We start from the raw sequence: 26,909 nt of genomic DNA on the forward strand, positions 1-26,909 counted from the left end.
AAAAGAACTTTGATTTCCCTTTGGGAATCCACAGCTCCTCCGCTGCACATGTGTTTAAATGCACTCATCCAAGTCCCTGTGATCCAAGTCGTGTCAACGGGAGTTCATAATAGGATTTGTCTGAATTTTAGACAAATCTCTCCCCCAGCCCACAGAGTTAAAGCTCTCAGGAGGCTGCTGAGGCCAGTTTCTCCACCACACAGGGAAGCAGCATCCACAGAGCGGCTTGCACAGTGGAAAGCTGAGGAAATGCTTGGGGAGACTGTGCAGCCACTATGTCCCTGGAGCCCTGGGATCAGCCATATCAGAAGTTACATTCATCCCTGAAAGTTGCAGTTCTGAGAGATAACAAACACTTTTTTTGTTTATTCTACTTTCTTTTCTTTCTTATTCTACTTTTCTTTTTTATAATATCTTAATAAAGGGTATTGTGATCAATACATGATCTGAACACCAAAGACATTGTCTTCAAACCTACCTGTGTATTGTAGTTAGTGGGGGGAAAAATAAAATAAGATACCCAAGTCTGGGTTTTGTTCACGCAGACTGGCAACTTGAATGTAGAGCGCGTTGTCTCTCAGCCTGAGCTTCCATTAAGCTTGACTTCTTTTCTCTCTGTCGTTTCTCGGCCTTCACGGTAAGAACAGGCACAAGTCAGCCTTCCGCAGGGATGGGAGACACCTGGAACACACCTGGGGCGGCCCAGGTACCTCAGTTGAGACCTAAGATGTTTGAGAAAGCCAAATACAGATTAGAAAAGCTGCTCAGTTGACCTGCAGCTGACCACGGGCAGATGGGTAAACTTTGCCAAGCTCAGCTGAGATCCACAGAACGGCAAAGCTAACCCACAGATCCCTGAGAAATAATAAATGGCTCTTCTTTGAAGCCAGTAAGTTCTGAGATGTTCTGTTGTGCAGCAAGAGCTAACCGATACGCTCACAATCCAGACCCGCAGTTTGTACCTGGATACATCTGGACTCAAGCTCCGACCCAATAGCGCCAGAGCTCGCAGTCCTTTCCAACGCATGACTGCCGTGATCCTTTCCTGCGGAGCCTTTATTCACGGATTTTATAAACATAACCCTTGTGTGGAGAGAGAACCCGACGGTTTACTCTCCTTTTCAATGGAGATTACCTAATTTCCTGTCAAGTCATTTGCTCAACCTTGTCAGGGCTTCTCATCTGTGCTCAGCACAGCAAATGGTTCTCAGTTACTTTTGCAGCTCAACTGTGCAGGTTAGGGACCAGCTTCCCGGACGTAAGCACACTGTCAGGAGAGTTAATCTGTCAGGAGAGGTTAACTATAAGTTTCTGAAATACAGAGACCTGCCTAATTAAAAACAACAAGTTTGCCGCACGCCTACATTGAAGAAACCCTTGGTTGGCTCAGTGATGCTTGGACAAGGTGCTATTCTTTAACTATTTGTGATCCAGAGGGGGTGAGCGGGTGGAAGAAAGGGAATGAAAGGTTTGGGAGCTCTTTCACTGTGCTAGTATTACATATGTGATCTATTTATCCGTGTTACTCATATGTCTTAAAGATAACACAAACTATCAGTTTCATAGGGGTTAAATATCTTATATAAACGCTCAGCTTGTACATAAAAGAGGCTGGAACTGGAACTACAGTTGTGCACAGGGCACTGCTGTGTGATGATCCAATTTCTCTTACGATTAGCTCTGATGGAGCAAGTGGCTCACAGGTCCCGCAGATGAGCACTCCTCTCTCAGCTTAACGGCCAGCTCATTCTGAGACCTTGGAATGGCCCCATCAGGCCCTTTTTTCCTCATTTGTTAAGTGAAAAAGTGACCCCAGAGTTTTTAGGCTCAAACTGGATTATCTCAAAAATCACAACAGTAACTTCAAAAGATACACATTTACAACCGGTAGGAAAACAAATCAAAATGTTATGCAATTGATTTGTTCCCATAAAAAATGGTTAGATCTCTTCAGTTTCCCCTGAATGCTGTTGCAACACAGCTTTTTAAAGCAATAGCCTGCTCTTGCTGCCTTTATTTCATCCGCTTGGGCTCTGGGCTCCAGCACTAAGGTTCGGAGCCAGGGGTCCCTCATATCGACTGTGACCTTGGGCAACTAGTTTCCTACTCAGTAGAACAGGGTTAGTAATGAGAGCCACCCAGAGGGATAGTAGCTAGTGAAGTAGATAAACATGAAAGGCTCGGTGTGGAGCAGCTAGGACGTGCTTAGTTCAGTCCACTGTTTGTCTGGCTTCGCTGGGGACAGGCTGAAGTAGCTAGGATTGTGGGTGTGAACTCTGCCTTTGCTTCCCACGGCACGCTCAACAGCTCAGGCCCCTGCTCTGAGACAGTGTCTTCCTCTGCAAGGGAGGTGTTCAGTTCTCCTCTATGGTTTTCTTAGCACTAGAAATAATGCATTATGAGTTTTAGCCCTCAGCTGGCCCCAAGTATGTGCTAAAAAAAAGGTAGCTCATACAATTAGGTCTCCTAGTGTGGCAATCCTCCCGTGTCTGCGTCTGGAGGCTACACGCCCGGAATTTGCCCCCGTGGAGAAGCTGCGGTGGGGAACCCGCGGCCCTCGTTTCTAAACTGGGGGCAGAGCTGCCCGCTCCGCATGGCCTCTGGACCGAGCAAGGCAGCCCTGGGCCAGGGCACACCCCGCTCCTGACCTGTCTGCAGCAAGGGCATCTCCTGCACGCCCGGGCGCTGCACCCTCCCGGGCGGAGCGCGGCCACTGCGGTGGCCCCCCACCTACTCCTGTTCTTTGGCGCATCTTTCATTTTCAGAGTCACGCCGGCCCTGGCAGAAATCCTCTCCCTCCTACCGCCTGAGTATTCATTTCATGAAAGGAGATAGGAGTGGGGAGGCCAGGCTATCACCCCCAGAGAGCAGCAGCACCGCTCAGAAGGTGGGGGTGACTGAGTAGTGTCCCTCCCATTAAGCCACATGCTTCACTGGAAACTGGGGCCCCAGGTTTGCAGGGACCAAGAAAGGATCCGGTGCCTCCTTCCCCTCCTGAATCTCCTCTGCGTTACTAACAGGGAGCCTTTTTCACTACCCCCAGTGACCAGAGCGGGCTGGCGCTGAGAGCCAAGCTCCCGCATCGGGAGAAGTGCGGGAGGGCTGGGATCAGAGTGCTAATCAGGGCAGGAGTAGCCGGCTGGACCCCCGAGGCTCCACTCCAGGGGCCCAGGCTCCATCTCCTCACTGTTGTCATATGCGGATCCCATAAGGATTCCCAAAGTCAAACCGTTTTAGGGGTGCGACATTTCTAAATTAGGTGAGGCTATGAAAGATTTTATTAAGGAAACAAATCAAGAGTCAAAATATATAAATTAATTAAAAATTCAAACTAAAGTTTAAAAATATCCAAGTGTATTAACATGTCTTTGGTGGAGTTTGGTTTGCTATTTGAAGTGTTAAGCTCCTCATTTTTGGTTAGAATCACTGAGAATCTAAAGTAGAAGCCGGCACTCTGCCAGGGGCTTTGTAAATGCTATCTCATTTAAAACACCTATCCCACCCAAAAGTGGGAGATATAATAAACCAGTGGTTCTCAAACTTGAGCACGTTTTAGAACCACCTGGAAGGTTGCTGAAACACAGATTTGCCCTCCTCCCTAGTTTCTGACTCAGGAGGACACGGGGAGGGCCAGAGAGTCCGCATTTCTAACAGCACCGCGTGGTGCCGACGCTGCTGGTCCTGGTCCACTTTCGGGAACACGGCCGTAGCTACAAGCTCATCCAGTTCAATTTACCAGCTAGATGATGTTGACCAAATTAACCGCTAGAGACTCACTTTCACCCTCTGCAAAATAAAAATAGTATTTGGGAATTTGTTCTGATGGTTAGCATTTCAGTTTGCCACTTTCCAGACAATTATTAAATGTTTGGTATCTTCCCCTCTCCTTTTCTGAAATCAGGAAAAAACATATTTATGCCACAGAGCACAGACTGAAAAAAAGTCTTTTTCTTAATATTCTAGCAGTAGGAAGTACTAGAAAAAGCAAGAACTTAGAGTCAGATTTGGGTTCAGATACTGTTTCTACTTTTGTCTTGACACGTCGCACACCGTCCGTAAGCCCACCTCTCCCGCCTGTGGACTGGGAATAACTTAGCGCCTCTGCGGGTTCAGCCAGATGGGCCCGAGTGCCGCGGGGGGCCTCGCCTCAGACTCAGAGGAAACCGACCTCGTTGCCTTTCTCTCTACGCACAGCCTTTCTCCTGAGGTCTTGATTTTAGCAGGCTGCGGCAAAATCCATCCAATTACCTAATCTAGAAAGCTGGGGCTGACAGCTGGTTCTTTGTCGTTGCATCTATATGTCCACTGACCTTACAGAGTCCCTTCTAACCGTCTCTCAAGCAGTGCGTGTCCTTCCCGGGCTAGTTCAGCTTCCCACCCTCGCCCCTGAGTCCACTGCCAGAGCTGGGCGGCTGAGATCTGCCACTGCTTTGCGGACACCCGAGAGTCGACCGTTCCTTTGTGCTTAGAGAATACTCTTCCTCTTAACCGGGGCATCTAGTAAGCTGTCCCCCACCTCCCTTACCACGGGGACCGGCAGCTGCCAGTCAGGTGCGTCCGCTGCTCAGGAGCTCGGAGCACAGGAAGCCGGGGCCCTGCCCCCCTAGTTCCGGTGATGACGGAGTGGCGGGGCCCCCCCCATTCTCTAGAGCCATTGTGCCTGGTATCGGGGACAGAACAAACCGTAACTTCAGTGCCCGCTGACCTGGGCCCTGCTGTCTTCACGGGCCCAGTCTGCCAGGAGAGTAGAGTGACAAACTGCCCCAGTGTGCCTGGGTTTGAGGGGGTTCCCAGTACGTGGGACTCTCAGCTTTAAAACTCTCAGCTTTAAACTGTCGCAAATCAAGTGGAAAGTCTGAGGCATATAAGGAAAGCTTTGTTCTTGACTGCGGAGACTCAAGCCCAAGTCTCTGAAGCTTCCAGAAATGTGTCGGATGTTTTAGTTTCCTTTGATAAGGACGTTTCATGCGAAAATGTGCCCGATGCTTGATGTTCTCGGCACGCCTCCATGCGACGCCCAGCTCCAGCCCCACTCACGGAGTCCTCTCTGCTGTCGGCCCTCACACTCACCTGTCCAGGCTGCCCGGACGCCGGACCTGTTAGGGGACCCGCTCTCACTGACCGAGTCTCACGGGCACCTCAGCATTGCCGGCGGACATGCAGGGAGCGGCTTGCCTTCTGCCCTCGACGCTGAGCATTCAATTAAATGCCCCTCCTTTGTGTGCGTCCCAAGTCTTGCTGACTGGGGCCTGGTAAGATTCTTCTATTAAGAGTGGAAGCTGTTGCACCAGATGTTTTTGCTTCCGTTGATTTATGGAGATTTCCCCTGAATTTTACTAGCTTTGCTTGCGCGCCTAGTGCACTTTGAAAATGCTCTACCATAGCAGTTTTAGAAGTTGGCTTTCTTAGTTTTACACCTGGACTCCCCCTTCTTGCAGCACAGCAAGTGTTTGCAATATCTTAGCAATAAATAAGTAAAACGCTACTTAAAACAGTTCCCGTCCTGGGCTTGTATTGTTAACAGGAGGCTCACCTAGCAGCTCAGTCCTTGTGGGCTGCATTTCCCTCCTGGAGACACACAGTGGGAAAAAACAAAAAAGAGATGAGAGCCCTTTTGAAACTGCAGGGAAACCCGACGCCTGAGTAAGTGAAAACAAGAGAAAGGACGGACCCTGGGAGCCAAGGGATTCTTTATATACAAAACCACACCGAGGACTGTCCAAGTCAGTCACATCCCTGGGTGCTGAGTGGTTTCAAACAAGGTGACTCCATCGTCACACATGCAGCTCATGCATTTCTAGGTCCAGCTGACAGTAATTTAGGTGACAGTGACATTTCTGGAGACACCAGCCTTCCTTTGTGCTTTCATCTCCAAGTTAACACGTTTACTGTGTGGCTTCTTAATTACCAATTGGTTAATCAATACAAGGGCCTACCAAAGCAGGTGGTCATATTATATCTCTGTTGGATTTGCTTAAAGTGTTTGTAATAGGATTTGAGTCCTTAAATTCCACTTTTCTTTAGAGGAGCCGTGTGGTTCTTCTTGTGTAAACTGCAGCAGTCTGAAAGGAAACCAGAGCTTGAAGGCCAGGCTTGGATTCAATTAGACCTGTGACCTACAGGGCGTATGTCGTAGGACTACCTCCTCGATTTCTGTGAGCTTCTCGAAACTAATGATTATGAGGAAGATTCAATAAAATATCAAATTTAGATAAAATTTGCACAATGCTACAGAATCTAGAATATGCAAAGCGACTGTCTCTTCAGAGTCCCAGCGAGGTGGAGAGTGAGTCAATGATTAAAACCACTTCACTGAGTGGCTGCTGTTCAAGTCGATTCCTTTTTTTAGCCACATACTTAACCATCTCCTTTGGCCCCATGGTTGGGAATATAAAGATGAGTAGTTCTGGGCAGCGGTGTTCAGTTTGCTGGAAGATTCAGGCAATTGCTGCATCTTGGGAATGGTGTGTAATGTGCAAAACCAACATGGCACCAACCGGGCTCGGTCCACCTATGAAGCCACAAGAAAATTAACGGTGGGTGAAGCTCAAATAAGTGTGGTCATCGGAGAAGAGGAAAGGGATCTGACAGCAGAAAGGTGGGGATGCCATGCTGGGAAGGGCCTGTGAGTGGCCAAGGCCTTGAATGCGTAAGGGGGACAGATCAAAGGGGGCTGAGGGCGAGGCAGGAAGAACAGAGATGGGAGAGGCAGTTTGGGGCCTTGTAGAATGATCTCAGTGATAAAACACTCCTTTTTCCTGGGGCCGGCCATGTCCACAGGCTCCCCGGTGCTGTCACATCACTGGTGTCTGCAACTATGGACTTTGGTCAATAAGGTAGGAGGGTGCTAACAGATCTCTGTTGTCAGGTCTGAGCAGCAGGAGATACGACTCCAGCATTAGCTGGCTGGGGAAGCTGGTTCGGGATAACAGGATGAGTTAGTTTTGGACATGTTAGATCTGAGGTGACCCTGAGCTGTGCAGAGAAATGTGTGCGTGGAGGTTGGGAGAAAGGACAGTGCAGCCCCATGGCCATGGGAATTCACAGTGGATTCACCATTTCGGAGACGGGTGGCAACTGTTGCTTGAGTGCCTACTGTGTGCGGGGCCTCGCTCTGCTGATACCATTATACTTTCAAATATTTTTATTCTTTATATAAGTATGGCTTTTTCTTCTCTTTTTTCCCCTTTCTTTCCTTTTATTTCTGATTTCCCCTCACTTAGGACAACTGAAGAAAGAGTCAAAAGGGTGAGAATCTTTGTCTAAGGCTACTTGTCAGGAACACGACATACCAGCTTTTAATAACTATCTGCTTGGCTCCAACACCTCTCTTCATGGGGAACTAGACTGTGGACTGAATTTCTAAGAATGGCTGGGTTTTGAAATGAAAGGGGAGACATGGGAACAAGGATAGCAATCGAGGCTGGAAAATTAGCTTAGAACAGATAGATGAAGGGTATAGCTTGGAAGAGCGAGAGGTCATCTGCTTTGACATGAGACCCATGCATTATTCAACACTCACAGATGAAGCACCACTCTCTGGCTGTCCAGCAGCAGCCGTGGCATCGTGGGGATGCAAAGCTGTATTTCTTTCTTGAACAGATTGCCATCTGGAGGTGCTGGATGCAGACACAGACACTGGAAGAGACCCCATTGCAATATTGGTTTCCAGGTGCTCTGGAACCTCACAGAAGGACGGCCTGACGGTTGCTGGAGGATTCCCTTATTCTGTCTTGAGGCATGAGGTGCACTGATGGGGACAGAAAATCATGAGCAGAGGCGAGGAAGGGAGAAGCAGCACAGGGTACGTGATCGGGACAAAAGGTGGCTGGAGTGTTATATGCAAACTGCAGGTAGCCAGGAAAATCAATGCTCAAAACCAAGGAAAGGAAATGGACATTTAAGGAGCTCCTATTATGTACCTATCAAAAGACAACCTCTCCAGTCAAATTTAAGGAGTAATAACAGTTAATACTTTCCGAGCGCTTAACATTTAGTTTTGTATTCAGACTCATCCTGTGTTTTATTCGGTATTATATCCATGTATTCCCATAACCTGTGATATTCCTGAGGTGTAAATCTGAGGGCTGAATCATATTCCAGTGGACAATGGATATTTGTTAGCATAACAACCATTTACTGAGCACTCACCATATGCCAGGTGCTATTCTAAGTGATTTATCTAGATTTACTCCTTTGATATTAAGGAAAGACCTATGAGACAGGCTTGTTATTATTACCATTTTACAGGAGGGGAAATTTTGCAAGTGAAGTGAAGTCACTTGCCCATGGTCACTTAGCTGAGTCAGAGCATCTGTCAAGGACAAGTCTGGCTTACAGGCTGGTCCCCTTGCCCTGTTCTCTGCACTGCCTTAGTGGCTCTTTCCCCTTCTGAGAACCTCTATCCGTCAGTCATCTCCACCCATCACTCCTCAGGCTTCGAGCTCCTGACAGCAGGGGCTCAGCTGTTCCCAGGGCACTGCTAGTGCCCAGCACAGGGCGGAGCGACAGCAGCTAAGTGCTCAGGGGGGTTTGCATAAAGGCTGCTGAACGGAAAAAATCATCGCAGCCCAGCATGTGCACCGGACAGGCCCGGACAAAATTCGGAGCCCGCAGTCCTTCCTGGACAGCCCTGTGGAGCGGCCAGCACCCCGCGCCTCGGCGCCCAGCCAGCCTCAGGGCGTCCCTCCGGCCTCCGCCGAGCCAGCAGGGCCCCCCCCCCACGCCCTCACTCGCTTCTTCCTATGCCTCCTGCTCTGCTTCCCCTCGGAGACTTGATGAAACTCGCCTCTCGAGTGACCTTCTCTCCCTTGACTGAAATAAACTCAGCTTTGTTTTTACATCTTTCTTTTGTTCTCTAACAGGAGAAAATGTAAAAAATGAATGCTGTGTCATCTAATCCTCGCCGCAGCCACTGGGCCACTTTACACTTGAAAACATCGATGCGCAATATATATCCATCTGTTCACAGCCCCGCGGCTGTCTGCGCGGGACAAGGCCCGGTTCAGGGTTTGATCCTAAGGCCAGGGCTCGTCAAAAGGTGAAAAGTCATTGCTGCAGAGCGGCCTCGGCATTTGCTGAGTGCTGAGTGCTGAGTGTTGGTCCCCTCCAGGTGGGCTAGCTCAGTACCTGCGGGTTGGCCGTCTAGAGAGCGAGCATTTGGCCAGTTCCTCCAGCGTTTCTCACGCGCCCCAAAATTCACAAGCAATTCCTTACTCAGCTCTCAGTCTGCCATGACTTCTAGGAACTCGGCTCCTCTGACCAGCCATAAACTTTACCTCCCTCCTCTTATTCCCTGGGTCAAATTCTGTCCTTACAGTCTCAGGTACAAGACGAGTCACCTGGCCACCTGGTTGACCTGCAGATCCTGATGCAGGATGTCTCCTGTGGGGCTCGAACTTCCATGTGTCCAGCAAGCTCCCAGGGGGCTGAGGCTGCCTGACCCCTGTGGGGACACTAATGAGGCATCTGCTTAGTACGGAGGTACAGTTTTCTGTCCACATCTTGGCTTCCAGACTCTGAAGCAGCTGAGGACAGGCACTTTACTCAGTGAATTCCACCTTAGCCTTATCCCTGAACAGAGGGTCCTGACCAAGATGAACTTGAGACAGAGACAAGGAGGGAGCCTGATCCATGGCCACTCTCAGCCGTCAGGGGCCCTCTGAACCTTATGCTGACCTAGGTCTATTCTCATGTATCTGAAACACAACAACTCTTATCATGCCTTTTGCAGGAGCCTCCTGTTAGCAATATAGGCCTTTTTTTAAACGAAATCTCATGATGAAACACATATATGCAATACAGTTATATGAAGCAACTTGAGCCAAAGTGCAGATGGCCACAAAGTCCCACCTACTGTCTACCTTCAACCTGAAAGTTTGTCCTATGGACCTCAGGCCCAATTGGGGACCATTTAGAAAAAATACCTTTCTCCTGTTGGCTGCCAGCATAACAGGCTAGGACAATTTTTCACAGCCCCTACTAGATACCTTGCTCCAAACTGCTATTTACATCAAAACCACCGGTTTCCTCTCAGTGAATTGGAGGTAATGCAGTTTTAATTTTAAGTCCAATTATACCTTGAGAGATGAATGGTCCAGGTGAACTCTTGCTTAGGGCCAAACGGGAGTGATAAATCATTCACTTACATGATCAGATTGCTTCCTAGCTCCTCTGGGCCTCCCGGAAAACAGAAGAGAATACTTAAAACCAGCCTCTTTGGTGAAGAGTGCAATGGAAGAGAGGGCCGTGTAGACCCTGCTTGTATCAATCAAGATTCCTAGGTTACGCTGCGGGTAAAAAATCTTAGCAGCTTTATCACAACCGAAGCCTCGCTCCTGCCCATACTTCAGGTCAACCCAGCTCATGGAGGGGCCCAGCCATCGGAGCATCTACTGCCAAATACTCCAGTATGACATAAGCACAGGGAGGGGAGGCGACCGGGTGAATATGGCGAATTTCGCGTATAGTTCATAGGCCAGCACCAGTCGCACGGCCGAGAGGCACTTCCAGGGACAGGGAAAGCAATGTTAAACCGCGCGCCTAGGAGGAGAACTGGAACTGATAGGTCAAGGTTGCCGAAGGCTCTAATGAGTATCACTGTCTTTTTCTCTGTGCCCGTGGCATCCAAGTAGGAATGAGGCTGAGAGTAGGAGCCACATGTATGACCTGCCCGCTGTGCACCAAATGTTGGGGAGGCACTTTGGGATTCCAAACTCTCAGCAGTGTGGTTGGGTAGGTGCGATTGCCCATTGCGCGTTTGCTGTGACCCAGAGAAGTCCAGGCTTCTCCTAAGCCCAGCCTGCTGGTGAGTGGGACCAGGGCGCTCACTGAGAAACATCTGACCCCAAAGCCCACGCCTTCCCATTATTCAGTGCTGCACACTCCTCCCCATGGACAGAATGAGGGCTGTCCATTGTCCACCCACAGCCCAGAGAGCGCTGTGACCGCTCCCGAAGGGCCGGCCGGCCAGGAAGGACCACAGAGGCGGGGAAGTGGCAAGAGAGGGAGCAGGGTGAGGTGACAGGAGGACACCATTCCCATGGAAATGAAGCTTTGGATATCAAAGTGGTCGTGAATTGTGTGCAACTGTTGTCTTGAAGGGCTTTCTACAGACGGTGACTACAAGAGGACAGGGTCTTTAGAAAAGGGTGGAGAACAGAACTCCAGAGACCTTTCCAGTGAAGGAAGACAGTTCCTTCATCCTAATGCCTTTCCCAACTCTACCACCCGCGTGCTGGTAATGACTTGTCACAGTACAGCATTTAGACACCGAAAAATCAGCGTGATTGTCCTGATGGACACATTTGGTGGAAACAACAAACGCCCATGTGGGATCTCACCCACGTGAGACTTTACCCAAAGCAGGAAAACGCATTGTTACGTTCTGAACCTAAAGCTTTAGTTTTTCTCCTATTTGCCTTTCCTATGGCTTTCCGTGTAACCTGCATATTCTTAACTTCAGTTGTTTGCGTCAAATTCTTTTCTCAGATTCATTCTTCACCGGAAAATGACAAAGTGCAAACACGGCGTCCGTGCCACCCACCCTGATGTCCCACACTGCGCTCGGGGGCACCGGCGCTGGCCAGCCGTTTTGTGCTGACCGAAGGCCTGGCTCGCCGAGTGAGCCAGTGCAGGAATGAGCATAGGGCGACGGCGGGCCTGGGGGGGCAGGCTGGCCTTTGTTTCTCTGTAAAACTCTGAGGACTAGCAGCCCACTGTCCACCACCAAACCCTTCAAAAAGAGGCCGTACTGGGTCCTAGGGAGTGAAGCCCGGGCTGTTCTCAACTCTCAGTCCAGGAATCCACAGAGGGGTCTCCTTTCAGCCACCACATTCGACTCCCTCACTCACGGGGACAACAATCTGTCACCTCAGCACCCCTCCCATGTGAGCTGGCTCCCTTTCCCCGAGGGGTGTGGGCTGACAACCACGCAGACGCCCAGCACAGGCTCTGAGCGGGGCTCTGCAGGATTGAGAGGGCGCTTACTGGGAGGGTGGGCCCTGGGCACCTAAATCATGGAGGGTCTGTGGAAATAACTGCCAGTGGCCTTTTTCCTTCTTCCTCTGGATCCTGGCTCATCCCCCCTCCCCAAGAAGTGGAACAAGGCAATTGCCACGTGTCCCGGGGGATGAGGGAGCCCAGGAGGCACCTTATCAAATCCCCAGCAGCCGGAGGGAGCTGCATCGAAGCTGGAGGCTGATGGACGCGGGTCTGATTTATGTAGAGATGGAGTGGTAGGCAGGGATTTTAAAATTTGATGGAGAGCTGAGGAAATTCAATAAAAGTGGGTCTGTGGAGACAAGTTTTACTGTGTGTGAATGTTTTCATAAACACCTCTGAAGAGATAATGTTATACAGGTGAGCTTAATAAAAAAAGATTTTCCTTTCCATTCCTGCCAATCTGGCCCTTTCACAAAATCTCCTCTGAGAGAGAAATACGGGCTTTGAGGGACTTTCTTGCTGTTATCTACTCTCCTCTTTCAACCTTTTTAATCTTGCTTCCCCCCTTTCAGGTTTTATTGAATTTTTGCAAGACGAAAGAATTTTGCTAGTAAAGATTTTACTAGAAAGAGTAACTTAACCCAAATTGCTGACAAATGCATGGCACTCGAATGCCTAACGAGTTGCCTGAGGTTAAAGTGCCACATCCTAAGGAACCCTGGAGCCCCTGGGGAGGCAAGAGAAGGAAAGAGAGGAAAAGACTGCATATTACAAGAAGCAGTTACCCTAGAAAACGTCTTCCTGCGTGGAGTCTGTGTGAACATACTGGCCTTGGAGCCTGGAGTCACTGGTTTTAATCCTTACTCAGCTTCTTACTGTCTCTGTGATCCTTAACAAGTTGCTTAATTCGTATGAGTCTAAATTTCATCCTTTGGGGACAAAGGATCATTTTTCTTCCCAGGATGGCGAAGAAAAAAATTATGGGACCACACAAATGACTGTACCCTGAGCCTGGTTGCAATAGTTCCCTGCAAGTTCAAAAAGCGCAAATCCCCTCCCTCCCTGCTTTCCAGAGCCAGAAAGGATGCCGGGAGGAAGTGAGGACACATAGACCTCTTGCTTTGATCTTGCTTTTGGATAAGAAGACGACCATTAACACAGACATGAGCCCAAAGCCTGCTGGAATTGCGAACTGAAGTTGTTTCCTTTTCACACATGTGTCACTGGGCCCAAGAAACATAATCCAAGAAGGAGTTTGATGTCCCAGTCTTGGCCTCTCCCCAGTGCTGTGTCAGGAAATGAGAGGGAACCAATGAGGTGGGAGAGTAGAAAGGGAAAAGCTCAACCTGAGGGCTCTACCTGGGGAGCAGCATTGATGTCGGTGCCCTTAGCCAGCTGGGGACCCGGGGTAAGGAGCAGAGTTTCCTCAAAGATGAGTTTCAGTTCAGTCAGGCTGTGCACCTACGCTGTTTAATTCACGTTTGTTGGAGTGTCAACTTTATCTGGTGCATTTTCTACATTGTCAAGGCCAATCCTGACTGTAGCAAAGTAGCACATGCACCTTGTTTATAAAGGCAGTTCCTGAGTTGCCATGGGGTGGGCCCGCACCTCAGCACCAGTCTTTGTGGCCCTCTCTCATATTCCCTTATTTTTTCAGTTGACCATGTACTTGTCCTCCAAGCTGGTGACTAAAAGATCATTTGTTTCATCCCTGAGTTTATTCTCTTTACTTCACTCCAGAGTCAGTTCATTGCCTTTTGAAGCAGAATTTTTCACAGTGGATTATCCAACAAGTAATGTGCTCACCAACAGCGTCCTATGTCAAAGAAAAATGGCACAGCACAAGTTAAACAGACAAGTGACACCTCTTTCAGACTATTTTCATCTCCACTGAAAAAAAGGCGGGAGGGTTCTTAATACTGTTGTGAGCTAGTGGGAAAGTCTGGCGGGTGTTGGGGAGAAGGCAGTCTGTGTCATCAGACCAACTGTGTTTGCCAATGCCCTTCAAAGTGAGGCCAGGAACCTCCCACAGAGGCCTGAGGTAGGAGTGCCATAGCCTTCAAGGATCACATTTCAGGGGCATGTCTTCCAGGCCCTTGAGAAAGCTATCACCGGGGTAGTAAGACTAGCAAGAGGCCCCTGGGAGAAGATTTACATCTCAAAAGATGGATAGAATTTTCAGCTGAAAGTTTTCAGAAGTAAATGCTCTAAGGAAGGGAGGTAAAGAGCCTAGAGTCAGGAGAAGCCTGTGTAAAGAGCAGTCAAGCTAAGGGGAGCATCCAGGGGGTCTTAATCGCCCTCACTGAAGGGAACGTGCTGCATGAGTGGCCCACAGAGTGGTTGGGAGCCCTGCACCTTCCTAACTCTGACCCAACACAGAGGCCTGGACTACTACTTAAACAGGATTGAAAATGTTAATATCCACGGTAAAATCAAAGGGCTCTAATAACCACTTTCCCTGGTGGGATATTACCACTCCTCAAGACATGCTGTTTTTGCCATCCTTCTGTTCAATCCGAAGCCCTCTGATTTCTCCCCAACATCCCCCCTGCATCCCTAAATAGACACTTCTGATTCCCACATACAGGTGTAGTCCCCACCTCAAACCCCCAGTTGCAACTAAAGTACTAACAATTAAACAAAAAGCATATATGTAAAAATATTTAATAGAGATACGTTTTTTAAATAGCATGACTTCTTGCCATGAGGGGCAGGGGAGAGGAAATGCCCGGCCGGATTCCCAGGCTGCCCTTTGGGAGACCCGATCAAGGGCGTCTGCACCGGGCACCCTCCCATGAGTTACCACAGGAAGGGAATAGGTTTTAGATGGAGAATTTATAGGTCTGTTTTCAACAAGATGAACTTGAATTTGCATATAGTACATTTTTGTCTCCCTGTCCAGACAAATATTTATCGTTATCTCCCACTTCACAATCTAACTAGAGCTGGTAAAATCTAGGGAAGGCCGTGCTCCTTCCCCGCGCTCCGAACACTTTCCCACGTCGCTGTTCTCAATGATGTGCCCGCAGCCGCTTCCCTCCTCTACCCGTTTCTCACGGACCTCGCCCGCCAAACACAAGTCTATGTTTCCTAAGGCCGGTCTTCGCCTCCCATCCCCCATAGAAGTTTATACAGTGATTAGTAAAAGAAAACGCCACGTGCTATGATTGCTATAGAGACTTAGATTTCAGCAAAGGTATGAATTTCCCTTTAATGGTTTCCAGGTCTCTCGCCAACAAATCAAAGAGCTTTATCTTTCCTTTATGAAGTTTTCATTTAACATTGTACAGTCTACTTCTGATGTTTCTGATTATCCAGTTAATGCATTTTTCAGATTCCTTCTTATACTAAAGTCGTCGCTGGAAGTTTTTCTTTATTTTATTACCAATTAGCACCTGTATCAGCTGGAAAAAATTATACTGTTCAGTTTTATCCAATAATGTTGCTCATTAGCTACTTTAAAAGAAAAGCTGCTTAGGACAAGATTGAACCTCTTTAGTAAATTGGTTTTTAATTTGTTTTCTCAACAAATACATAAGTCAGACACTAGGGCTTCAATAGTAAGGCCCAGTTTCTCCCTTTAATGAAATTCCAATTAAGAAGTATTTGAGATTTTACTAGTTTATCAATCTATCCACTTTCCTACCAGGTTAGGAATGACAGCGCTTGCATTTGTATGCTGCTTCCTCTTGGGAAAGGGGTGAGTTTAGGCTTTGCTAAGTGGCCTGATGATTGGCAGCCAGTTAATACCTGCATCCCGCCCATGGTGGGTGTTCTCCTAGTTTCCTATATTTCATGCCTCTCACCATCTTGGCTTTTTGCTACGTGACTTTGCAGTTCCTCTTACTAGAGGTCACCTCATTGATTCTGGGTTGCATAAAAGTTTGGTCAAATGCTTCAAGATGAGGCCTGACAAAGCATCTAATGTTTCCGCTCCCTTCTCTTGCAGGTCTATCCCCATGAGAACACAGGCCGAGGGCAGCTGCTGGCCCACCAGGACAGAAGATGTGTGCAGTGGATCTGGGCTGAATCTGAAGTCCGGCACCAAGCCGACCACCCGATCATGATCAAGAATAAATAACTTCTGTTTCATGCCGTTGAGTTTGATCTATTGTCTTATAGAACATTACTGTGGCGACAACGTAACGATACTAATACCTACCTTCTTTTAGGGTTCATGAGGGAGTTACGGATTCAAGAAATGGTAGCAAGGTGCAGCTCAGAGAATTGCTATGCCATAGAAGAGTACATACCTTTTTTTTTTTTTTTAATAAATGCAAAAATAAATTCCCAAACTTTTTGTAAAGGCCCTGGCACACTGGCTGATGCTTCTGTTTACATTTAACAAATGGCTTGTGTCAAGTAACAGGAAGTAACTCGCTGACTAAAGTAGAAAAGCAATTTTGTACAAGGGTTTCTGGTGGCTGGCAGAATTACGGGAAGGCTGACAACCAGGCCACTCAGGCGAGCAGGAAGCAGAGGAATCTGGAATCGAGGACAGCCAAGGAGGGCACGGCCCAGAAGCGTCCATTTCAGAAGCTGACAGAAGCGCCATCGTCACTGTTCCTCTGAAGCACGGCCACCTCTAGGCCTGTTACCCCCCCCCCGCCGCTCCCTGCCGTGTGGAGCCCTCGCCGCCCCTTCATCCTGTGCCAGCTGCTCAGCAGCACTTCTTGAGTGTGGAGCGTGCGACTGTCCAGCCCAGATCTTGGGCCCGTGCGCTCACTCTGAGGAGGGGAGGGGAGTGTTTTTGCCATTTGTCTTCCTTAGTGAGGGTCCCAGTTTTCTCCCACCTGGCTGAAACGATGAGGGATTCCACCAAGGAAAATTAAATACATTTGCTGATCCAATAAAAAATAAAAGCACACATCCACAACACAATGACGGCAATGTCTGCCGTCCTCGCAACCGGCTTCAGTGCTGGCCTCTAGGGAAGCCTCTGTGTACCACTCCTGACCCGCCGCTCCTGCTGAGCATCCCCACCCTCGGCACTCACCGCCACGCACCGAGGGCTCAGATCTCAGCGTCCAGAGGCCATCTGCTTAACTCTCCGTCTCCACCACTGGACCTGAAAGTCCTTGGAAGCAAGAACCATCTCTCTTTTTTTCCTCCTGTTTGCAGTCAACACTCTGCCCGACTTACAGTCAGCACTAAATATTTATCAGACTAACCTGAATGTCAGGGATGGAAATGGGCACTTTTAGTTTATTTATTTAGTTAGTTTTAAGAGAAGTGTCAGAATCTACCACAAAGATGGTTTAGGTTTAGCCATACGATATTGCTGATATTGCCAATAGTAGACAATTTTGACTTACACAAATGGCAATTTTATGTGGTTCAGCTACATAGTTAATATTCAGAGCATAGGTCACCCTGAGAGGCTGACATGGGAGCTTTGTTTCAATTAAAAGAAATACTGTCAAGGGGTATCTGCTTAGTTTGCTCTCTGGGCTGCAGCAATGGGGTTCAGCTTAAGTCCACTGCTAGGTTTGCAGAAATGGGACCATTTTAGTTTAATTAAGATGGAGATTTGAGGTCTTAGAGCCTCTCTAGCAATTTTCTGCCCTATGCGCAGTGTGTCCTTTAATCACATAGGGTGAGGTCATTGATATTCTGAGTCACAGTCAGGGAGGGGAGTGCAAATGCAGCCAGGTGTGGGAGCTGAGGCTTTGCCACCATCACACACATCGGTCCATTCAAGCCTCACTGCACTTTGAAAGGATGTCAAAGGAGGAAACAGGGTCAGAGGAGTAAGACCACTCAAGGTCAAACAGCTGGCAAATGGCAGAGCCAGCACTGGGCAGTTTCATCAGGCTCCAGAGCCTGGCACTGCATCAGTGGCCATTCTAGGTGGGGAGGTCCTGGCAGAAGCCACCAGCACATGCTTTACAAAGCTCTTGGCATCTCCGGTGGGCGTGGTTCTGTTACCCCTATGGAGGGACCCTTCTGAGAAAGTGCCCACGTGCTGAGTAGTTTGGGAAATAGTTCTGTGCCACCATTAGCATGATCAACAGGTCATGGATCTATTGCCATAGCCTTTGAAGCAGCAGCAGCCACAATATGCTTCTGTGATATGTAAGGCTGCCAACAGCTGCTTGGCCACTGCCTTGGCCTCGCTCTAGGTTCTGAAACCACCTATTTTCCCTGGGTCACCTCAAAAGTCTGCTGTTATCCCCCCACCCCACCCTACTCAGGTCCCTGCATACACTTTGTGGCCAGTGTGAGCTTACAAAAGGCAAAGCTGGGGTGGGTGTGGGGGGTGTTATTGGCTCTGTTTCTCTGGAGAACTTTGACTGACAGAGTACAGGTCTATGTCTGTGCAGCGATACTCCATCTGTCTATATCTCTCCTTACCTATCTCTACCTCTCCGTCTCTATGCCTAACATTATATATCTACATGTACTTATAGGCAGATATCTATATTAATAAATGTGTAGATATATTTATATCAATATAGTCACAAATCTTTGACTATCTATGTTTTTGTATCTTTACCTCTTTCCAAATCCATATCCATATCTGAATCCTTTTAGGGAAAATGCATCATAGCAATTAATATCTTTTTTTCATGAGAAATTCATTCAGTATAAAGAACATATTGTATGCTATGTTTTGAAATATTTCTATTATGGTGTTATTTTGTCACACCCCAAAATAAAAATTGTGTCATCTGTAAAAAGTGTCTTATCTTTATATTTTAACTTATTAAAATACACATTCCATAAAAATGATTTGTACCTCTTAAAAGTATCCTGTGTCCTCAACGTCCCCACTGGAACCAGCCTGGTCGCTCCAGTGTCCTGACCCACACTCCCTCCTGAGCAGGCTCCGCTTCTTTCGGGGGCCACGCAAACCCCACACCCAGCCTTGCCTCTCCCAACATTCTCTTTTGCCCAATTACCAACGACGCCTCCCTAATTTATGCTCCCACACCAAGCAGCTCTCTGTGACCTCCTACCTCCATTGGCTATGTTTTTTCACACTCAAAATGATCCCTTTCTGTCTAACTTAGTCTTAGATTCAACTTAGGAATAAACTGGTATTTTCACCACTGTTGAAACTTTTCTGCCTCCCACAGGAAGAACGGGGGCCCTTCTGTGAGCCCACAGAGCACCATCTTTGTATTGAAAACTATATTATATTGCAAATGCTTGTATGCATCTCCTTACCAGTTATACATGTGATATCCTTAAAGACACAGGCCTTATATTTTCATATTTCTACCTGTCCCCTAGGAGAGGGCTTTATAGAAAGTTGATGCTGGGCCCTGCTATTAAAAGTGATTGAGAAACTATATTTTTTACTTCTAAACACCAAGCCCACTCTCCTCATAAGCCACCTCAATTTCACTGTGTTCCCAGGCAACCTCGCTCTTAGCATCTTTTTTTTTTAAATCCTCACCTGGGGATGTTTATTGATTTTAAAGAGTGGAAAGGAGAAAGAGAGAGAGAAGCATGGATGGGTTTTAGTGTTTAATTATGGACCATACCTGTGGCCCATGGTTTTGTCACTGTCCTCTAGGCCCATCCTCTCCTGGTGGCACGGTGGCTTCCCCCCACTGGCCTGCACCTGAGGCTCTGACAGATATCTTATAAGATAGCAGGTGTCCCCTGGAATAGCCAGGAGCCAGGGACAGGAGGAACGTGTGATGTGTTCTCAACACCAGCGATTGATCCTTTGACGTGAGATTTCTCACACTGGGTGCTGTAGGGGGCATTCCGGACACCCTGGGGCCTCGTGCCTCCTGGGCCCTGTAAGGCCCAACATTGGCCTCAATGCCCTGTTCACTTTTCCAAGCTTGCAGTGATTTCTCAGCCAGAGCCACATGACGGTGCATGTTTGTGTTCCCACGTGCTGTTTCCATTAAGGGGGGCAGCAAGGTCAAAAACCCTGCCTTGCTATTCCATTTTTATTGAATCGCCAGCATCTGTCTGTGGCAGGATTGTTGCAACTGTCATATTATCATAACAATCAAGTAAATGAGGCCTCCGTCTCCACTGTGCCGCTTGACGGTTGGCACACGTCTGTCATTAGCGTCACTTTGGAGAGGATGACTCAGTCTGTCCTGGTGCAAAGCTAATGGCTTCGCATCAGCCTGGATCTCTCCAGGAGGGTAGGGCAGCTCAGAGCTCGGTTAACAAGGGCTGGGTTTCTGGAATTGGTGGGGGAAAGAGATGTGTGACAAGTGGCTGACTTTCTCTGGGCTTCCCTGTCCCTGTTTTTAAAAACATGGCCTCATTTAGCTCAGCAATTCTCAACTCTACCAAAAGCTCTCAAGCAATACATTTCATTGGCTTTTTGCTCTTACACATTCCTGAATGGAGCTCATTGTATTTGTTCCTGCTAAAAGTGTTGATAAAACTTTAAGGTAACTACTCTCGGAGATTCTAGAATCCTAACAAAACTGCAATGTTAAGCCTTGGGCGAGGAAGTTTATTGGATAGAATGAGTGTGGGCTTTGGTGCTCTGTCTGCCATTTCTAATCAGATTCCAAGTCAGGAACAGGGACAACCGTACCTTCCACGTATGCACAGGCTCTTGTGACAGGCAGACTGGGGTCACATCTCCTATGAGGTGAGTCTTCTCAGGCGGTGGCTTCACCTCCCCACACTTTGGCCCCCTCAGGCCTACAACAGGATGATTCAGAGCGCCGAGCCGAGGGGTCCGGGGTGAATCAGTGCCACCTAAATACCACTTGACGTCAAGGGCAAAGTGCTGAGCTCATGAGAGAATGATCTGAATTACCAACACTAACTATCTGCACAGTTTTAAGCATTTCAATTAATACTTCACATATATTTATGTATTTAGCACTTCTTAGTGTTCACTAAGTTAGTAAACTTTAAGGTTATGAACTAAACCGTAGCTTCTGTTCCTGAGAAGCTTGTTTCTAGTGAGAGAAGTAGTGGATCAGGAAGCACACGGGGCTTTGGGAATCAGTGATGAGCGATGATCCCGATACACAGGGAGAAGGTCGGCTGAGGACTAAGGGTTTGGCGGCATAAACCTGAAAAGGCTCCTGGGCGGGAGTCAAGGGCAGAACAGCACACGGGGGTTGAGCTTTTGGTTCTGCTGGTGTAAGAAACCATTTTTGTTTTATTTGTAAAAATAGCAAAAAATGATATTTTATGTTATTGTTTTAAGTGTTAATTACAATCTCTTTTCATAAATATTTATTTAACACCCACAAAACACTAAGCACAATATTCACAAATCACTCTCAGTAATTTAGCTGATATTTAGTGTAGCAGATAAAACATAAGTAAGTAAATAAATAACAGGATGGAGTTTGTGATAAGATCTATGAAAGAACCAAGGAGAGGCTGCAATACACTGGGTAAGGGTGGCAAACGGCAGTGCCAAGTAGGGAGCTCGCGCTAGCTTTCACTGGGGGCATTCAGTTTAAGCTCTGCTCTGGAAAACAATGAACTGCCAGAGCATCTGGGAGAAAGAGAGAGAGAAACACCGATGTGAGGGAGAAACATCGACCAGTCGCCTCCCATACACACCCCAACGAAAGATCGAACCAGCAACCTAGGTATGTGCCCTGACCTGGAATCGAACCTGCAGCCTCTTGGTGTACAGGGCTACGCTCCAACCAACCAAGCCACTGGCCAGGCCATCCTGTTGCTTCTTGAACATCAATCCTTGGTCATTTCATCTCTCGGAACTTTGTGTGCATATCTGTGAAATGGAGCTGATATTGCTGATTCATAAACTTGCTGAGGATGAATTATAAATGTCTTAGCTCAAAGACTGTGTCTGAGTCAGTTCAGCCTTCTATATCAAAATAATATCAAGACTGGTTGTCTGCAACAGCAGAAACTTCTCACAGTTCTGGATGCTACGAAGTCCAAGATCAAAGTGCTGGCGAGTTCAGTTCCTGGTAAAGGCCCACTTCCCATGTGCAGCTGGATGGCAGAGAGCGAGCTCCAGGCTCTTCATGAGGGTTCTAGTTCCATCACGGGGGCCCAGCTGCATGACCTCACCTAAAGCTAATCACCTCCTAAAGGCCCCTCCTCCTAACAGCATCCATGGGGGGGGTAGAGTTTCAAAATATGAGTTTGAGGGACACAAATATTCAGTCCACAGCGACCTTATGTCAATGAGTTCTCATTATAAAATGTTATCTCACGTTAGTCCTCTCCTCAGAAACCTCTCACGGTTCCCCGTTTTACCGAGTCAGTGCCCATCTTCAGCAGCTCCGCAGGGCCCTCCACCTGGCCACAGTGGCTTCCTCTGGACTCGTGAACGCTCCGGGCCTTTGCTCTTGGCCTCCCTCCACTGGAAGTGCTCTTCCCAGCTCCGATGGCCCAAACTCCTCCTGTTACCTCCAACACTGTGCTCAAGCCCACCCTCAATTAGGCTCAGGTGACCACCTGGCATTCCAGTGTGGTATACAATCTACAGGTTAATCATGTTTATTGATAATGGATTGTCTGCTTCCTCTGCTAGCATTTACATCTTAAAAGAAAAGGACCTGTCTGCTCGCCTCACAGATTTATCCTGAGTACTTAGAATAGTGCCTGGCACACTAGAGGCTGGACTCATTGACTGACTAGACGAACAAATGAGTGAGTAATAAATGGCAGGCTGTCCTTACAGCTGCTCTTGCTGACCCTCAATCAGGTCATGTTTGAAGGACGCTAATGACAATAGATGCATAACCTAGGGGCCTGGAACAGGTATTCCAAAGAAGTAATTAATGTTATTTGAGAAAGTAAGGATTTTCTCTCAGTTCCTTTTTCTTTAAGCCCTTCACCCACAGCAACCATTTAAATCCCAAATACAAACTATATATTAAAAAGAATCAATTTCATTTAATATAGGAAACTGGGCTTATGGGAAGGTGTGAACTGCAGGTGTCTGGTTAGAGAAAGCATGAAGGAGGTGAAAGTTGTAGGAAAGACCCCCGTAGGCCTGACTGACTGGTATTTCCTTATGCTTTACTTACTCCAGGTGACACTTGGTTGGAGACAGAGCCCATGCATCACGGGAGCTTTACCTACTGTGATTCGCCAACACACAGAGTTTTGTGCAGAAAGGAGAAGAGAGCTGAGCAAGGGGGTGTTTCCTACAACTGGAAGAAGGGTGACACCCAACTCCGGGGAGGGAGGAACACATTGCGGAGAAAATGAATCTTCTATGTGGCGGCCCCATTGCCATCCCATATAAACCAAAGGAACCGGCCTGGTCAGAACTGGGAAGAAGTAATATAAAGCAGAAAGTGCCTTCAGGATATGAAAAAGGGGCCAGTGAGGCACTGGGATAGAGCATGGGTCTTCTAGAGACAGGGGCTGGCTTCAGACACTAATTAAGTTATATACTGCACAGAGGAACCGGGGCAGATGATCTGATCTCTCTGAGCCCGAGTTTACCCAGCTATGCAAAGATCCATTTCAGGTAGCTTGTGGGGCTTGACTGGCCTAGCATATGCAGTGAGCATATGCAACAAATGCCAGGGTCTACCTTCCCTCTCTACCAGCAAATGGCAGAGCTGAGCAATCTTCTTTTGACAAGTCTTCACCATGCCACACTATGTTTATGAAACATGCTCATTTTCCATTATTTCATAAATCCTCATAATTCATGAGAAAGCTACTCTTGCTCCCATTTTCCAGACCATGAAATTGAGGTACAGAGAAGTATAGAGATTTATGTAGTTACCCAGCTGCAGCTAACATCGGTAGAACACTTTACACTATATTCTATCTCCACTAATAGAAGTTATTTTCCTAAAATGAATATATTCGGGTCGCCCCTTCCTGTTGGTTACCGAGGAAACAACCAGATTCCTAAGGATTCACCATTTAAAGCGTTCACACTGATGGGTAATAGGAACATAAGGATTTAGAGAGGTAGATAAAACCACCCCAAATATTCAAATTCCTGCTTCAAAGAAAATGGAAATCTAAGACATATTAGAGCAAACTAATTCCCACCCTTTGTTCCTTGTCATGGCCATGGCCAATTTTAAAGGTAAGAGCCTGAAAAATACAATAATTGGCCTTTTATACATCCACAGCACTGCTGACATAGAAATTACTTAATTTGTGTTTCAAATTCTATATATTAAAAGAGATGAATTCTGGTGTCCTAATGCCTGGCTTAAGTCCCATCTAGTTCCGTGGCTGTGTGACATTGAGAAGGCACTCAACCTCCTGAGCCATAGTTTCTTAATCCATAAACCTGAAGTAGCACTACTTACTGTGGGAATTATTTTTGGAAATTATACACACATCCCTTAGAATGGTGCCTGCATGTAGTAAACACTCAATACAAATTAGCCATCATTTGTATTAATATTAGCAAGAAAAATATCAGTAAATTTTATATCTTATAAATCAGCCCTTAAAGTTTTCCCATGGTCAACAACAACTACAAAACAAAACAAAGAAACAAAAAAACCACCCAGCAATAAAATAAGTAAAGCCCTCTGAAGTTAGATTGGTAGTACAAGCTCTGATCATTTAAAATAAGGTCAAGAGCTGTTTTTTCTCCTACAATTGATATGGGAAAATTTTTGAGGGAAAATGGAATTTTCAGTGATACAATTAAAATAGAAAACCTGACAAACTCAACTGAATTGAATGAGAGACATATTTCCAAACTGGAATGTGCTCTTGCTAATTAGTAATTCGCTTTTGCATGGCACTTGTCCAGGAACTTGGATTGAGAAAACATTATATTACTTTTTTAAGGTTCAAAGCTGGGCTTTTCCAACATGAAATTAATTTTTGCAAGATGGGATATGGGGAAGGTATAGAATAAGCACAAAAGTTTTGGAAAGCAGCATGGCAAAACTAATGTTATCCAATAAAATTAATTTCTCAGAGAGTTATTTACAATAGTAAACAAATAAAATTCTTCATAGCAATCTTAGGAAATACATCTTGTTAGACTACGTTTATATTGTACCAAATTTAAAACAAACTTACAAATTCAAAGTTGCAATAGGATACTCTGGAGATATTAAAATTAAATGTAGAAAGTTTTTTCAGTGGCATTGCAAAATATTTTAATACTAATAATAAAATAACAAAACAGTTTACTACATGAATTAATAAAATCTCAACTTTATAAAGCTATTCTTAGGAGAAGCTATGGCAGCAGTTAATTCTGAGAATTGATTGTGGGTAATATTTTATATATTATTATTATTTTATGCTATTTCCCTTGATTTCATTTCAACTTCCTCAATGAGAGCTTAAGCCATTTACAAAACAGTATTTTAAAATAAGTCATCTCTAGAGGATGGGAAATAAAAGGACACGCATTTTCCTCCCCATAGAGTTAAAGGCAGCCTCAGTTTCACCGGTTTGGTACTTGGTAATCTAATGTTACCAACCTCAAACCACTGTCGCTGAAGCCGTAATTCTTACTTCCATCAGGGCAGCAAAATCTCCCTGTCCCTGTCTGACTTCTACATGGAAAGAAAAACAAGCTGTTCACATCTGTCTTAGCTTTTAATAATTGTATTTTAAATTATAGCTATTTGTCAAAAACTCTTAAACTTGTAGCTGTGGATCTATGGGCTCCATGACCTATCTCCTCTGGAAAGCGCTGATGTAATTAGAAACATTCCATTATCAATCATCCAGCTCATGGTCTCATTCCCTCGCTCTCCCCTCACCAATTATTCTATTTTAGACAAAAGAGCAGACCAGTCCCACCTCCTCTCAGCTATATGCTGTCATTTTCACTAATAGAATTTTAAATTTCCCTTAGAAGGAAGTTTCCTGGGGAGGCTTCTTTGCAACTGCCAATTAAGGCTAATTCTTACACTCTCCCTGGAATTAGCAATAGATTGTAACAAATGTGGTTAAAGGTAACCCGTTTAGAACAAAGTGACTTTTCTGACATTTTCTTTTCTTTCTTTATTGAATTTATTGGGGTTACAATGGTGAATAAAATTATATAGATCTCAGATGTACAATTCTATACCACATCATCTGTATCGTGCGTTCCCCACCCCAAGTCGAGTCCCCTTCCATCACCATTATTCCCCCTTTTCCCGCATCTACCCCCAACCCCCTTCCCCTCCGGTAATCACCGAGCTGTAGTCTGTGTCTAGGAGGTTTGGGTTTGGTTGGGTTTCGCTTAATCCCTTCGCCTTTTTCACGCAGCCCTGCAACTCCCCTGGGCTCCGACAGCAGCCTTTCATCCCTAGGCCCGGAGGCTAATGCAGCGCCACGTGCTGCAGGTGAGCTCCCTCCTCTCCTTACCGAGCAGGGACTTCTGGACGAAAGGGACAGGTGAGCAAGAGTCTGACACTTTCTCTGTATCTATTTTCTTTGGAGCTCTTCCTCTCTCCGCCTAGCCCAGCCTCGGAGCCGACCTCAGAGCGGGCCTCTGTCCCAGGTATTCCCCTGAGAGAATGAATCTCAGGGCCACTCTGCGGCCTTCTGTCTGGGACGGGCAATTACTTCGTTCTTTCCCCAGCTCTCTCCCTCCCTCCTGCCGGGAGACAAATCTTCTCTCACCTTCTTATATGGCATTTGCCTGTATATGTGTCTTTTTCCTAAACTATTCTCTAAAAGTATTTGTGGTCCAGAAAAATGTCTTATTTTCCTTTGAGTAGATGATAAAAATTTGTCTTATCATATTTTGATTTGTGGAACCTTAGTTACTCTGCATGTTTTAAATCAAATTAAATCTACGCTCCTACTAACCCAGCAGTGGGTAATTCAATCTTTTATGCCATGAGGACTCCTGCCTCTGTTGAGAACTAAGACCACACCTCCAAAATAGAAAAGGGGCATGTTTTTGGTCAGTAGCTGGCACCATCCATGTCTTAGCTCTTTCCTCCACAGTGCACAGCTACTCACCCCCTGGCTCTGCCAGTGCCAGGGCAGAGACCTCAGCAAGCTGTCAGAGGCCTCAGGACCCTGTGTCAAGGCTCTGCTGATATGGGGGAGCCATCCTGGAACTGGGGTGCAGCAGGCAGCGGGGCACATATCTCACA

Source organism: Miniopterus natalensis, chromosome 16 (assembly GCF_054644295.1).
Source record: "Miniopterus natalensis isolate mMinNat1 chromosome 16, mMinNat1.hap1, whole genome shotgun sequence".
Lineage (NCBI taxonomy): Eukaryota > Metazoa > Chordata > Mammalia > Chiroptera > Miniopteridae > Miniopterus > Miniopterus natalensis.